The sequence below is a fragment of the Bombus impatiens genome, unplaced genomic scaffold, assembly GCF_000188095.3.
Source record: "Bombus impatiens unplaced genomic scaffold, BIMP_2.2 scf_0543, whole genome shotgun sequence".
NCBI classification, from domain to species: Eukaryota; Metazoa; Arthropoda; class Insecta; order Hymenoptera; family Apidae; genus Bombus; species Bombus impatiens.
Window position 1 is genome coordinate 1,289,589 of NT_176962.1, and position 16,974 is coordinate 1,306,562.

The 16,974-nt window shown below is 38.4% G+C and overlaps 1 protein-coding gene across 1 annotated transcript in view; it reads right to left on the reverse strand.

The window, feature by feature from the left end:
• LOC100741110 (amphoterin-induced protein 1-like) overlaps nucleotides 1-14,469 on the reverse strand; it is a 336,260-nt gene extending 321,791 nt beyond the window's left edge. The window contains exon 1 of the mRNA XM_033321946.1: nucleotides 14,421-14,469. The gene's annotated coding sequence lies outside the window, so the exon portion shown is untranslated. The remainder of the gene's footprint in view (nucleotides 1-14,420) is intronic.
• Between the last annotated feature and the right edge of the window lie 2,505 nt (nucleotides 14,470-16,974).

Sequence of the window (16,974 nt, forward strand, 5' to 3'; positions counted from 1 at the left end):
AAAAAAAAAAAAAAAAAAAGAAGAAGGAACTGCGTGCAACTAGCTAGAAAATATAACCGAAAATACTTGGAAATAAATTCACAAATTTCATTTCTATGACTTTAAAAGTCCATATACAGTTGCAACGCACGTTCAGCTGTCCCAAACATATTACAAAGTTTACGTCACACAGACCAAGTAGGTACTATGTAGCATTTACCCGTACAACGTTTAAAATTGTCGGAATCCACGTAGAATCCAGACAAGGATTACCCGCACTTTACAGTGGTAGAGCGTACTTATCGTCGACGAGCTATCAGTTAAGAAAACACAGGATATTAGCGCAAGGAGGTAACACGACACCGAATGTTAGAGGAAGTCGCGTAATCCGCGTGCCACGAACTTCACGACGCTTCCGGCTAAATGGAAAAATTCCATGGCTTCTGGATCTACTTTCCGTGGTCGTGGATACGAACTGTTGGTTACACGGCTACACAGGACGAGTTCCTTTGAGATCGTGTGTCTGCGAAACGAGCAACGCCACTGTTGCGCGTTTAATGAGCGCGTGTATTTAGCGTCTGCCTTAATCACGCGGCCGTTCCTAAGCCGCGCGACATTACGGATTACTCGGCGGCTTTCTCGTTGCGCGCGGGTCAGCGCTTTTTCAACGATGAAATTTATCACAAAGAGTGCAAAGGGCAGCGCGAGGAAGAGAAACGGCGCTGCAGAGAAAGGAAAGAGGAAAAGAGGGTCTAAAATTAAGGCTTAACCTTTAGGCTGCGATATTTGACCATAGTCGAACGCTGTTGTATATCCATTCACTGTGGGATTTGAATTTGATCGAAAAAGGGTTTGAGCCTTTGCGAATATGATGTTTAGCAAAAGCAAAGGAACATCTCCTACGATTAATCCTCTCGATGCCAATATCAACAATTGGAGCAAAGCACCGAAGTGTGAATTATTTGCTACATCGAATCTCTAGCCAACATAGATAGAACGAAACTGGAAGACACGATCGCGAATCGCTTTACCAAGTAAACATGCGTGGACATGATTTTTGTGTGGATCTTAACCAGCATCCGTATTATCTTCTTCGCAAAGATTAATTGAAAGGACAGCTTCAAAGGGTTAAAAGAACACAGCGGCCACGTCATCGACGAAACGAGAAAAAGGAAAGAACAAAGGTGAGAAAGGAATAAAGAGTCGGAAGAAGGAAGAGAAAGGGGAAGACTAGGTGCCTGTATAGAGGAAGAAGAAGGACAGAGGGGAGGAAAGCGCATGAAACAGACCACTGAACGAGAACGTCATTAGAGGTCCGTGGAATAAAGCGGAAAAGCCCAGGGAAGCGCGCAGGCGGCGAGGATGTAGAGGAAACGGGGAAGCTGCGACGCGCGGGTAGGGCGAAATAACTAAAAATAGAAAAAAGGAAGAAAAGAGAAAAATAGAGAGAAAAAGAACGAGCTTCGTAAACTCTAGCAAACGGCGTTTCTCGATTTGTCGTCGGCTTCGAACGTTCCTCATTAGGCTCATCTTCTATAATATTTACATTAAATTAAACTAGCAAGTTTGTACCAAATATAACGCAAGGCATCGCGACAGAGGCCATTTCCTTTCTACACGACGTGTAAATAACGCCGAATGAAACGTTTTTTGACATTTTCGAGATAATTGCCAGGCTCGGCTGTTTTCTCCAAGTCGCTTTCTTCTTTTTTCATGCGAGAATTTCTGGTTTTTCCTTTTGTTCCTGCCTTTGTCTTATTTTCTTCTCGACTCCGAGACCAAATAATTAGGCGTCCTCGTCTTTAAATTTCCGCGACGATTCCTTTCATCTCGTCCAGCTTCTTCGCATACAAAGATTGCTCTTGGCTTTACTCTTTCTGTCAAACAAATTGTTGCTTCGCGAAAGAGTACCTCGCTTTGATTTTAGAACCGTTCATTCATTTCTTCGCGAATAATTAACGGACATATGTATTGAATAAGCGGTGAATCAAAAATGACCCAGTCATTTTCTGATCGTTTAGAGTTTAAATTCTTTCAAGGAACTACGCCCTTCCTATGACTTTTTCTAACTTCAAATTCCAACAATCAATCATGTTTCAACCACACCCAATCTTTCTTCTACTCGTACAAACGCTTCCATTAATCACTAAAGAAAGTCAAAATCACCGCTGAAAACTTTGTGCAAACAGATCAATCATATTCAAAATTTAATCGATTCGTTGTTCACAATACGCCATGTATTATGCATACTGCAAAATATTCCATATTCTATTTCAAGCCTGTCTCAATTATTTTCTTTCAACATAGACCGAAGCACAATGCTTTGCTGGAACTTCGCTTGTTCCCTATCATCATATTCATGCAAAAAAACTTATCTATATAACATTAGGTAGCCAGAATTAAATATTTTATGACAAAAATTACGATAATTGATTAGAAGATTTCAAGTGGTTAAAGATTATCTAATTTTGAATTTAAAGAAAATTTAAATTTTTTAGGAAGTATTTTTAGAAGTTCTATGAATAAATACACACCGCAGCTGAACCAAACAACGAGGCGTTACGAAGCAATAGACCGGCCTAACTTAAATTTCAAACTACTTCTAGCAACATAAACGAGCCACACCGCAATAAATCAAACAAACAGCCCCGGGCTCATTTTCAGTATCCTTCTTTCCCTTACCCTCTTTTTTCTCACATCTCTTTAGTTTACAAGCGTCTTCCAATCCTATCTTCTCCTCCTGCAAATTTTGATTAGTATCCAATCATCTATCTCATTTTTTAACTCCCCATCTCCTTCCATTCCTTCTACAGCCAGTTAATTGCCACTCAGCAGAGTCTATATATTTTACACCAGAGCTTGTGAACAAGAGAATTCATTGTAGCAACATTTGTTAAAATATTTGAAAATAGGTTGTCTAAAGAAACGAAAAAGAGAACAAAATTAGAAACGATATGACAAGCAATCTGCTATATACAATTTTTCAATATTTTAATTGTTTTCAAATATGCTTGAAATAGAAAAAGAAGAGAAACCTATGGATTTATAGTTTACATACCTTTTTAAAATAAATAGTTGGGAAATAAAATGCAAGAAAAATAGAACATTTTTATTCAAGCTTGTGCTTTCAAGCACAGACCGTTAGAGCTATTCGTTTTCATCAATTTTTGTGTTTTACTCAGTTGTCATATCGTGTCGAGTTATTGAGATGGAAAGGTATAGCAGAGAGTATTATAAATAGAACTGTGCTCTATCCTGAATGCGTACGAAACATTTTTGACAAGAGAAGATATCACCTATAAGGTAGCAAATGTAGAAAAACAAAATAATGCTGCATATGTATTATTCTCTTGCATATAAATATATTACATACTACAAATATATATACATACTTACAAATATATTACATACGTATAATAAGAAATTACTATACTTGGGATAACAGTACAATTCGGAATTAATCATTTCTTACCAACATTCCATATGGGTCAACAATTCAGTTTATCCATGCAGGATTGATTTAACTGAAATTTTTCTTTCCACTAAAAATTGACCAGATCCAAATTACTGAATATATATGAAAGCACTCAAAACATTCAAAAGATTTAAATACATATCAATTTCATTCCTCTTCTCCCAAATTGTCACCTTTTTTTTTTTACATGTCACAGTTTCAAGTTATATACTTGGAGTATCCAGCTCTCCAAGACGCATACAAAATTCGATCTCTTTGGTGCGCGTCTTTTCGCGCAATTTTACCTCATTCCTGTGACGAAGGATCAACCCGGGATTCCCACGTTTCGCTATTTTTACCACGGTCGGTATATCGATATACGAGCGGGCAGAGACGCCTATAAATCTACTGGATAGCTAGAGTCGAACGTGACCCGGGAGAATAAAGGTGCTGGTAAAGGTGACGACCAGTGACGTGGGGTGTTAGATCACGACGCCGGTTACAGTCGACGTCGCGGGCCACGAGATCGAAAATTCGATTCGACGATCGTGTGCGAGTTTCCGCGCGAACAAGGAGTTTCCGTATCCAGAGTTGGTCGCGAGAAAACCCTCGACCACTTTACGTGGGACCCGTGGCAATCTTATTGAAACTTTCCACGGTTGAAACGTTATGCCGGAAGTTTCTAAATCCGCAGGAAGAGGAGCCGAAACCTGACGATCCGATCGCGACAGTTCGCGACGACAAATTGTCGAATGGTTTCCATCGAACCAACCAACAGTAAGATTCTCTATTGGTCTTGGAATGTGTCGAACAAGGAAATCGGCAATTGTCATAGCGGCAAGTGACTTAGGCTGGCTTAATAATTTTTCTTCTAAGCTATCCTTTTTTCAGTGCGTTTTTAAAACGAAGTTAAGAGATTGTTTACTATAAGTGATTAAATCCTATATCATTTCTTTATCATTTCTGTTCAATCTAATTTTTATTTTTTAAGGTGAATTCTTTCATTATTACGATATTGGCACGTTACTATTGGACGATCTGTGCCTTTATGGAGGTGGTGATATCGTGGTTTCTGATCGGGATATTTCTTAAGGACGTATCTCTTTGTTATTTTCGTACAGAGAAAACTATCGTAAATAATAAATATGTTTTTATTAAGATTTACATGTAGACAATAGATATAATTTAAATAGATATAATTTAACTTGTCAATCATACAAAAATTAATTGCCTCAGGGCATGACCCGAAGTTATTTCTGACCCTATTTTACTTCTAGTGCTATCCTATTTTTAAATATAGCTAAATATAGCTAGTTAAATATACCAGCCGACATTGATTGAGAAAGTGAATGATGACAGAACGTCTTTTTAAATAGGAAATTAAAGTGACGTATGGGGATAAAGAAATAAATAAAGAGATAGAGGATACGAAGGGAAGTTTTTTTACATAGCTGTTCTATTTCTGGAATTATTGGGGTGGTTGATATTCTTTGGGAAGAAGTTCGCGCTTGATCGAAGAGGGAGTAGATCACTGACCCCAGCTATATATCAGAGACATCTTTGTTATTCTAAATAGGAAGAAGTTAACGATACAGAGTTTATGATTTTGAGGAACATGTAATAAGATGGTAATAAACTTTGTTATGGAGTCAGAGGTGGAGGAGATTATAAGGACAACTTTATCCTCTTAAATGGAACAGCTGCCTTTTACGATAGTATTCCATAAAGTGAAGAATTTTAAGAACGTAAAAATCTTGAGATGGTAAGTACCTATGATACTCTTCCCTTGACCCACTATGGTAAATTTAAATTTAATTAATAAAATTAACATAGATTTCAAGATTATATTACGTTATACTAGCAACTGTGATCTTTATCTACAAATACCAAAAGTAGGTCTTCAAATTCTTCGAGAAATTCTGAATTTTTTAGAAAAAGTTAAATGAAATGGAATTGTACTTCGACGAATCTTTGAAGACACCAAACGTAATAATATTCCGCAAATTCACATTTTCTACTGAACACAACTAAAAAAAAGAAAAAAAATAGGAATATGTGTCACACTCTAAATATCACAAAAAATACTTTATTTTGGATATTTTGTATGCTTTCTTTACTTATCTGCATTCTATACGTTTGTACATATTTAAATTAATAGTTTAAGTAGATTCGCAGTCTAATTCTTCCCCGGATGATCCAGCGTATATCGGTTTCTGAAAACATAGCGGACATCCTTTTGCGAGCAAAGGGAACGCAATTACACTTGACGTGATCAACGTGAAGAAACGAATTCCGACAGGAAAATCTCAGCTCCGTTACTTTTATTTCAGACACCGGACGAAGCTGGAGGATTCACGTAAAAGACGTCGTGGCAGACGGCGACGGATAATCTCTGACAGGAAGTAATGTATCCGGCTGAAATCTGGCTTCAGCAAAGGTAAAGTATGCCACAGAATTTCTAGAAGAAAACGTGTGGGTTTATAGATGAGATCAATGATATTGGAAATTTCTCGAGTCCAAGTTTCGGACGAATCTTCCCGTTACCGTTATCTGGTGGTTCGTTTTTATTAAAAATGTCTTCGCACTCCTGTACTGACAAAATGACATTTGCTAGAAATATGAATCTTTTCGATACGTATGCATATAGCCGTGAAAAATTGGTGAAATTCTTATCTGTGTAATAATTGAATGAGCTTTCAGATGTTATAGTGTCGGTGTACGTTTTATTTTCGTTCAACTGAATATTTAAACACCGTTTGCAATCTCATAGACCGTGTAAAGTTTATACAGAATGTTCAGAGGTTTTGTGTTCGAACCTTATCAGTGTGTTATATAGGTAAAAATAAGACTAAAATGTCATATAATGAGAAGTTCATAAATGTTTTATCAAGAAGTTATAACAAAAGTATCGAACGTAAAGCTATACATACTTATGTATCCATTTCGAAGTGTCGTGGCTTTATATTGATACAAGTTTCGCATTGGTATAGTATTGAATTTATTACAGACCGAATTTCATAGCGATTTTGTCTCATTCTTTCGCATGCAATTTTGATTGTTGCGATCAGTTTACATCTCAGGACAAAAATGAAACGAAACAGCGTAAGTTTGTCGTCGTAAAATAGAATCATGCACGTACATAAACAGTAAACATGTATACCTCATAACAACACGTACCATGAACAATTTATCTTATCTTATCCTGTACTAAATTTAGAGAAGAAAAGAGTATCGACGTATATTTCATACTTTCGTTCTAACTTTCTAATTAAGTATTTTTGGAATTTCTCTTGCATGCCACATTTTAGTCTTATTTTTACTTATAGAACACACTGACAAAGTTTAACGTTAAATTTCTGGACAGCCTCGTTAATATTTCGCAGATCGTTGTATAAATTTATAACAGTGTGGGTACAATATGAAATTTCGAAATTACCTGTATACCATATTGTCTATGAATGTATAAGGGAATCTTGTAAATTCTAAATCTTTTCAGTAGCTGTTTAATTTCAGGGATATTTGTTCACCTAATGTATACTATAACCATACTAGATAAAAACATTTTTTATACCTTTATACTATATTATACATTACGTTATATCATTTCTATCGCGTTTTTATTCTGTTTCTCTGTTGAATAAAATATTCTACGTTGAAAAATGACAAAAAAATGATCGCGATATTATTAAATAAATATAGGATTAAATGCATTTTCCAGTGGATCCATAACAGAGTAACGAACAGCAGAGATAAAGGATCAGGCATCGAATATTAGTTTCGAACTGCATACGTCAAGAAGTTGGTTCTTACCTATAAGCATTCTGACAGAACTTTCTGCTAGTACATGTAGAACTTCCATAATTTAACGGCATTACAAATGAACCAAACTTTCCGGCTGACTTAATACCTAATCTCGAACTAGCAAAACAACGGTTTATCGATCATTTCGTTCAGTTCTCGACGAGATGCCGGAATTACCCTGTTACAAACCGTGAACGAAACAATTGTTGGCGAATGCCAGAAGCGGATATCGTTCTAGCGATTTTTCACCAAAAATTCCACCGAAGAATTTGACGTAACAACATTTTACACGTGAAAAACGAACGAAACGAAAAATGATTAAAAAAAAAAAGGAAAATAAAAAAAACACCGACCGTAGTAACAACACGAATTCAATTAACATTACCTATGGAGCATGGAAGTTGTCGTTGGCAACGCCACTCACATGTATGCGCGCGTCAATCACACGGAAATTGCGCTTCTCTGCGAGCTTCCGGCCACGAAACTTTTCATATTCCGTTCGCATCGAACTCGAAAATCCACTGGCGTATGAAAAACCAACGGCGATCGTTGCAATTCTCCTGGACTTCGGTGACTTTTCAGATTTTTCCACGAAAACCGCTTAATCGAGGCCGAAAGAGACTCGATGGCGATCGATCTTCTTACGAGGAACGAGATGACATTAAAATTTCAAGCGGAAAGTTTCTCTGGCCGGGGTTGAATCGGAATCGAATTTCTGCTCGAACACAGGACAAAATATATAGGTCTGAAGTCGCAAGACCGAGCAACCTACAGCATTTTTCGGATCGACGAGAAGATGAAAGTAGCGGGTTTGCTCACAGCGAGATTACGTCTTATCTTGCTCACCTCGGATGATATTATGTTATCGATGCGGCGGATATCGATTCTATTTCGCTTCGAATGCGTTGTCAAATAAGCGCGACGTGACTGGTATAAAATAATGGTTTACCGTGATCTTATTACTCGAGATAAGTAAAAATTTTGTTTCGAATATCACGGAAATTAGCGTGATTATTTATTTATGAGTGACTATGTTTCTACTGTTAGAAATGTGCGTAAGAATCGAGCGTACGAAATTAGAGTATGGAAGAAGAACGAAGAGAAAATTTGCTTAAAGCGAGAGAAAGATATTGCGTGTTGCCTCACTTTATTTTGCGTTACATAGAACTATATTTTAGAATTCTTTTTGATGTTTTCTTTTTAATTGTACAGAATTTTAATCCTTAGAAAATTCGCGATCTACAAATTGCAAAATCAGCTAAAATGAAACGCTATAAAATATTTTTTGTACGATTTCCATTTCAAATTTTATATTAAAGTTTCTGTTGCCTGACCATTGGTGAATATTATCTACGAAAAGTTTTGAATATTCAATGAGCAGTGAAATGAACCATTTGTTATTAATTTTACAAATGAAGAAGCGGAGGAAGCTGAAAACGGCTGTGAGGATAAAAGAAGCCACTTCCGTTTGAAGTTTTCCGCTTGTGTACAAACAAAATGACAGAGGCATGGAAATCATATTTTTTTAACCATAAACTTACTTTGAAATCTCTCTTCGAGTCACTTGAAACCTATAAACATACATAAATCTCGTCATTCGTAAAAGAACAATCGTCAATATTCAGGTCATTATTCTAAATAATAAATACGAAGATAGATATGAAAATAGAAAACATATTATTTGGGGGTAAATGTTAACCGCTCGATATTGATATTGCATTTCATCACATATTAAACGCAGTCGATATTTCACTTGGCAGGCTGCTTCTTTGAATTATTGAACTTTCAAATACATTAATAAACATATATAACATACATATATATATATATAATTACATATATATGTAAACATATTACAACTATATTATATATTACAAAAATATTTAATCATTCCCAACAGTAAATACTATCTGTCGTGCATTAATATCATTTACTAAGAGAAGTAGAATTAATTCTATCTATATCTGGCATGAAATCTTCAATTCTGCAAGCGATCTCGTTCGAAAATCAAATTTTAAAGCTCTAATATTCCATCTTATACCTGAAGAATCTTATTGGAAACAAATCCCATTCTGCGTAATCTTCACGATCGCCTATGTAAGAACATGTTGAAAGTAGGAAGATATTTCGTTTTCGTTGCTAAAAAATGATTAAAGTTGCGCACAATTTTCGTCGCTGGATGAACGCGATGTTCAGAAAGATTACTAAATTTAGCAAAGCCAAAGTGGCTCGATAACAGCGATCGAGCTCGAGCCACTCCTGTCTGTCGATGGTCTTCAATCTTCTCCAGGCCACCAAAATAAATCGAAGACAATAACCAGAACTTCCTGTAGGTCGTCGAACTTCGTACTCCTTCGTGATTTACGAGAGTTCTTATCATCTGTCTAATCGCGCAATTTTATTGGTTAAGAAAGATTCCATTATGTTCTTCAAATCCACTTCCGATGTTGATTGAAGCTATAATTGCTCTGAAATTTCCTTCATTTCAAGATAAAGTAATCATTTGCCAAATTTTCTAATTACTTCGGACTTTCTATGATTTATTATTAAGCGGTTTTGACTTTGTTCAATTTTCAAGACCATGGAACGAGTTTTTAATCTACCGTCAACACAACTAGAGGAAATAAAAAACAACGCGGAAGATTACGGTCTGATTTAGTCATCTGTTACGAAATTGACACCATTGATCGATCGTGTAAATTTGTTTTAATAAGTTCTGAGTAATATGATCTTTCTTAACCTACAAATGACAATCAACGATAGCTCAACTTCGATGATGTAACGTAATCAAGTGATCTTCAGCACTAACAATACATTATTCAATTTATTGAGTTCATAAAAATAACAATCGAATAAACATAATCAACCAAGGACGTAAAGTATGAAAAGGTGAGTCAAGAATTAATTAAAGCAACGAAGCGCAACGGGCTGGAACGGGAAGAAAGAATTTTGAAACCGTGGTTTGTCTGGTACCGCGACGAGCGGAGCGTGATACGTTAACGCGTTCTAACTCGGCTCGGTGGGACGAATTCCGATCCCCTGGAACTTAATTAAAGTAAGCGAAAGAAAGGAATTTCTGACAACATTTAATCGCGTGTGCAGAATGTATAAGCCTCTCTGCCAGCGACTTCGTGCGCCACCGTCAGATGAAATACCTTCAAAGGTCCGACCATGCCCCTATTTCACCAAGATTACCGAAAACATATGGGACACGTCAAAAAAGAACTGTGGAAACTAGGAACCCAGTCAAAAATATGCTAACGGTCTCGTCGCTACTGGCAGCGCGACGCCGATTCTTTGAAGTTCCTCCTATTTCCACCCTCTTTCCCTTCTGAATTTCCTCTCTTGCACGCTCGCCCTCTTCCGTGTTGAAATCTTCTTTGCCATGGTAGACCTTCGGTTATGCAAAGCGCCGGCAAAGACGATCTATCGTCGTACAATCGATCGATGAAAATAGAAGGAATAACGCACGTGGGGTTAGACGTACATTCCACGAGACCAAGGAAGTATTTGAAAATGTGAACCACGTAAGTAACCGTGGAGTTTGTTCCAAGTATGTGGAAAGTTCCGGGGTAAATTTTCACGTTCTTCTGGTGTACGATCTTCATAAGCTCCGATGGAATATCCCGAAAGAAGAGAAAGCGGAATGCCGGAGGTTGCTTTAAATCAGCTTTTAATGGCAAACGCATCGGCCAATGACCAAACTTCCTCGACTACCATCTCGCTCTCTTCAACTTTCCAACTATTCGATACCTTGTAACTCGGAAATTTAGAACCGACGAACTAGTAATTTTGTAAACTCGCCAACTCGCTCGAGGTTTACTTTCATTCCGCTCGAAATCACGACCGCTTGTAAACCTAGCCGCGAAATCTTCGCAAGTTGAGGAGTCCGCGATTGTTACCAAAATTTGTTAGTCTTCGCTCGGTTCTCCAGCGATCGGACGAAAATTCCTATATCTCCTTATATAATTTTTTTAAATAGATGTTTGAAATTCTACATCCATTTATTTACAAATGTAGGATATTGAATAATAGAATTATGACTAACGCGGAAAATGATCATTACATTTGTACGAATTACACAAATCATGAATAATTAATTATTCTTGAAACATGAAACTAATTATTAATTGCGTTATTCGAGGGTAGTCTGTAATTCGTAAAACTTTCCGGAAGCGAAACCGGTTCGCAGGGACCGAGAAGCGGAGCGAGATGAATCCAGTCGTTTCATAACTGTGATACTTGTACGGCTGTTCGGTTTCGTCCAACTTTGAAATAGCGCGTCTTTGAAATGCGTTCGGTGCCTTGTCTCGTCTAATAAATGTCGGCGGTTTGATGACTGTTAATAAGATTATGCTTTTGATCTGATCTACTTAGATGTTTGACGTGAATTATCTCGAAAATGAAATTTCCGCCGCTTGAATCACGAACCTGAATTCGTTTATTTCAATACCTTCTTATTCCTTAATACGTTCATTTTTCGATACTTTTCAATAATTGTGATAATCAATGACCGCATTTTTTTAAACAAATATGCCGATTCAGGCAAGTAAAATTGTCCGCGAATACCGCGACACATCCGTTTGAGTATCTTACGTAAAATATCGATCTCAAAGACTCCTGAACTCAAATTATCCTGAACTCAGGAATTTAGTATTCGAAAAAGTTTCGTGACAGTGGCACAGAGCTGCAAAGTGCAAGAACGAGCAAACAACAATCGCGTAGAGAAAACGAAAGGGAAGCAGGAGCGGATAAAAAAGAGCAACGAAAGAATCTAGAGAAAGGGAGGATGAGAGGCGGGCCCTGTCGCGTTATTTACTCGCATGGCACTTGACGTCAGTCTCGTTTCCCGGCTCTCGTCGCCGGGACACAGGGGATTCGATTTCGCGGCCCGTGCAAGTAGAAGCGCAAGTAAATTACGCCGGCGAAGTAATAAACTAGAGTGCACGGCAGAATTGCACGATACGCAGCGATACCCTTTCGCGCGACGTTTCGAATAAATACTTCTCGTAAAACACGCGTCGATCCGCGCACGCTCTTGATCCGCTGTATGATCCGCTGCTTGATACGCGACAGAGCACACACACACCTCGTCGTATCCAGTCGGGTCGAATCGAACTCGGCCTGGCAAGAAGAAATCTCCTTCCTTTATTCTTCTTCCTTAGTGTGTATCTACGTAATCATGGAAGACGATTCGATCCAAGGGAATGCAAATACGAAGGAACGGCAAGACGAAGTACGATCAAGATCAAGAGAAGAACACGGAGGAAGGGAATGAAGAAGTAGAAAAATCGTTCGAGCGTTTCTCTTCCTAGTCGCATGCATGATAGCGAGGCAGCTGCTGGTTGTTAACTTTGACCTTTCAACCGAAACTGAAAACTGAACGCTCGACGCATATATATATCATCACACACGTAGTAGTATTTGTTCGTTGTATCTCCTTTATATAAAGTTATCGAAACATAGAAGATACAATATAATGATGTTGAAATTCGAGGCGATATTGCATATTCTTTGTATTTCGTACTTTTACTCTAATTTTTAACGAACCTTTAAATGATATACATTCTTTTACTTGATTATACCCGTAGGATATATCGACGAAATTCGGCTATTAGCTTCTGGCACGCCCTGAATAAACGTGTATACACGTAGACTGGTACAGGTGCGGCTTGCGCACAACTGACACGCAGCCAGTTCGAAGTTATTCGTAACACAGAGAGATCCGACCCGAAGCCTGTTAACTTGGTGTTTGAGAGAGCACGCTAGACCTGGCTAGGGATGGATAGAGCCGGCATCTGGGAAAACTCGGCCGGATAGAGGGAAAATGTTTTGAAACAGGCCAGAGAAAAATTCATTTCGGCATTTCAAGTTGAAAATGGGACGGAATACGGTGAAAAGGAGTTTCGCCGTATGCCTGGCGAGATATTGGTTCTCTTACAGCGTGTGCGCGAGCGGGCAAGAGCTCGCGAGCCCCTGCTCTTGTGAAAAAGGAATATCGCATACAGAGGGACGGAGTTGATATTGGTCGTCCTATATACGGCTTGGTAAACCACAAACAATTTACGAACGTCCCTCCAGTCGACGCCGGAGCTGCTGCCATAAACGCACCGCGAGAAAAGTGGAAACCGCCGCTGCAGTCATGCGTTCGAAACATCTACCAACCTTCAGCGGCGCATTAAGTATGAACATGAAAATTTATTGCCACGCCGTGCAACATGGGCTTGTCAACAAATTGTTGCTGCCCTACCGCCGAGATTTATTTATCGAACACAAAGATCGCTTGAACCGAGAATATCAGCAGAAGAGGTGGATGATGAGTCTTGGGTTTTGGTAAATGTAATAGGATCATGGCTTAATAGCATGATATAAAAATAGAAATCTGAAGAGATACAAAAATTAAAAAAGAAGCGAGGAGAATGGTAAGATTAACACATAAGTTCCCAGAAAAATTACGTTTACTTAATCTAACTTCAAAAACACTTAAACATAGCTGGAAACTTTGCTATCTCAACCACTAAGCGTTGCTTGGGCAGACTAACTTAATACAGTAAAAAGCTGCGTTTAGAGAAACGCGTAACTCAGCGCTGTTTCAGTTGGAACGAGCAATTTTCATTTAACTCTTCGATTCAGTAGTCGACTCGTGCAAGTTAGTTGTTAAGCAGGAGGAAATACATTACGATTGATCTTTGAACTCTAGACGAGGTTCATTAAAACGCTAACGAAATGCCGGCATAATTTTTTGCAGAAGGAGCAGAGTTGAAAGCGAAAAGAGCACGAGACACGAGAAACTATGACGTAAAATATTGATAGAAGAAACTAATGTAGAAGGCGTACCAAAGACCTAGTTCCTCGGCGCATGCAAAGTTGGAATATGAACCAGAGCATATTTCTCTAAATTTTTTATTAAACAGTTGGCTACCTAAAATCTTTGGCCAGTTGGTCAATGGAAAGCACGTTTCGGTGCATCCTCGAAATCCGTGATAAAGTTCACTGAAACACTTGCGAAATATCGGCGGTGTGTGTCGAGAAATTACCGGTCAAAAGAATATTTAATTTCTTTAAACCTACCCTTTCACGAGCGAGGAGAACTTTTAAAATTATGAGATTCTTTGAAATCAATCTTGACACGTAGGTCTGACTCGTCGGATCTTCATTAAGAAATATGATTTAATGTTATACGTACATGTGAGGGCTCCATTCCATAGAGGATTTTACGCTTTAAAACTTCAACATGCTTTCAATGTACGTACCTGCAAGAAGGAAAATTATAAAATTTATTAAATTTCTGTAACGATAACAACGCTATAAAAACGAACAAAATATTCAATTGTCAGGCGTAAAATTCTCAAAGTTACTAGAGAAAAAGGTATGCTTGGGACAAAAATATCTTCATTAAAATGTTTTCGAATCTATAGAAACGTGTATCGAGTCGCGCAAAAATAGAAAATAATTAAGAAATTCAAAATATGCTTGAGTGGTTACTCATAATCGTTGCTAATATCATCGTGTACACACATTACGTATTATCTACAAACAAGTGAACCAAACTTCCATTCAAGCCGCAGACTGCTTAAATAAGTACACGCGGACGATCGATGACGGCAGGTTATCGCGTCAACAGCAATGACAAATCGTGTGTCGAACAAGAATTCAGTCAATTAGCGATTGAACGTGAGGGTATATAACAACGCTTCGATCTGGAATGTTTGACTAAGGAAATGTCAATCATCGGCACTAATCGACAGAATTATCTCTCGAATGAGCAAACGAGGCATCTTGGCGAAAAATATCGTCTGTGCTAAACTTGGTAAGTCATATTACGTCTTTTATATTAAACTAACTTACGAATTTCTCAATGTTCCCGCATATAATAGCGTGAATGTAATAACTGTCAATTATTATGGTATACTGCTTTAAAATTGCACTACCTTCTTGATCCTGAATTCTCTAAGTTATGATATGAAATATATAATGTCTACCAAATAATTATTAGTTAGACGTAGAAGTCGTAAAGAGGATTAATAAAGAATTAAGATATTTGATTAGATATTAAAATGAAATTTGTAGGAAAAGTGTATGAAGTTTGGATGTGTTCTGTACAAGGATTTCTTTCTACAACGCGACGGTCTATTTTCCGACTCAGCTACATAATCGAACTAGGTTTGCCTGCATTGATAAATCTGCTTGTCGAAATTTTGATTTCCTAAGAAGGATTTGCCGCAATAATTCAGCGTATCACTCGTCGTCAGTAAAGTCCCTGGTGCAATTTACTCCATTGGCGGGAAGAATAGGAAACGTAAAGAACAAAGCCAAGAAGGAAGCCGGAGGATTCTGAAGATGAAACGAATTCGTCTAACAATATCGTATCTCTCTGATGTACGTGAGGAGAATACCACTGGAAGACCAGAGTGGTGGTCAGCAACGAGCTGACATTCCGCATTCGAGTAATTTTCGTCGTTTCTATGAGCGTGCACCTGTCGCTGCAACTGATCCAGTTGGAAAAAGAATACAAGGTATAATACAATTTCTGTGTATAGTTTAGCCAACTAGAAGCGAAGGCTCGATACATACGTTATACAATATGCATAATTTCTACAAAATACGCTGTTCGTAACCTTATTGTTCTGAAATTCGTATAATTTAAAATACATGTATTCAGAACTAATCAGCAGAAGTGAAAAATTTCGGCAGGAAGACAGCAGTTTCGAAAGTTTCAAGTTGCAGGTTTATAACAAAGCGATTTAATAATTTACGTCAATTTCCTTTCACGTCCAGTTTCAAGTATTCACGTCTAAAATTCTATCATCACGCCATCAATTATAAATCTGAGTATCTATATAAAATCTACAGAATCAATTGTGAAAAATACCCATGCGATATTTACCCTCATTTTCAATGCAAATATCCAAAATGTGTTTGTCGGCGGTGCATAATAGAGCGATGTTTAAAAAATTGATCGATGACTCACTAACGTAACAGATCGGGCGAAACAACACCGTTCGACCGAGCCGTTTCGGGGCAAATAACGTCGATCTAATATTTTCGCCGAAATAAATTTTTCGTTACACGGCCTGGTGTCATGAAAGCGTTAAAAAACGCGTTGTTTGCTCCGCAGAAGCGCGAATAAACAATTTTATATTTCCCTCTTGTCTGATGCCTTCCCCGCACCCTTCTCTCGTGGCCGTGACGCGACAAGTCCCGCACCCGATGTAACTTTTATTACGAGTCACCAAAATTGCAACTTTCGACGAAAACTCGCGGTTCCGCTTGTATCGCAGCCGCGCGTGAATTATCGAGGCGAGTAGAATGCCGGAACGATTTGCAGCGATTCCGGCGTTTCATTCACGGGCCAGGATTTTTGGCACGATCTCAAAAGAGCGGACAGCACGATCGAGGATCCAGCATTCCCTCGTTCCGTCTAGCCGACCGCTACACCAGCGCCAAGTAACCACCTGACAGATCATTCGTCACGGTGGGGCTCTCGCACGTCACATACCCTTCGTGTAAACGTCTCGCAAAATTGGCAGCGTCTTCTCGTCATCGTCGCTCATATCGTCCTCTTCCCTCCTCCCTTATTCCTTTCGCTCTCTGTCACGCCATTGCTGGTCCGTATTACTCGTTCACACGCGCACGTCTGCATTTAGCCAAACACGTCGGATCGTGGCACACTGCGTGCCAGCGCCGACTATTAAGCCGTCGTGAATATCCCAACTTAGTATCACGGAGGAACACAGAGA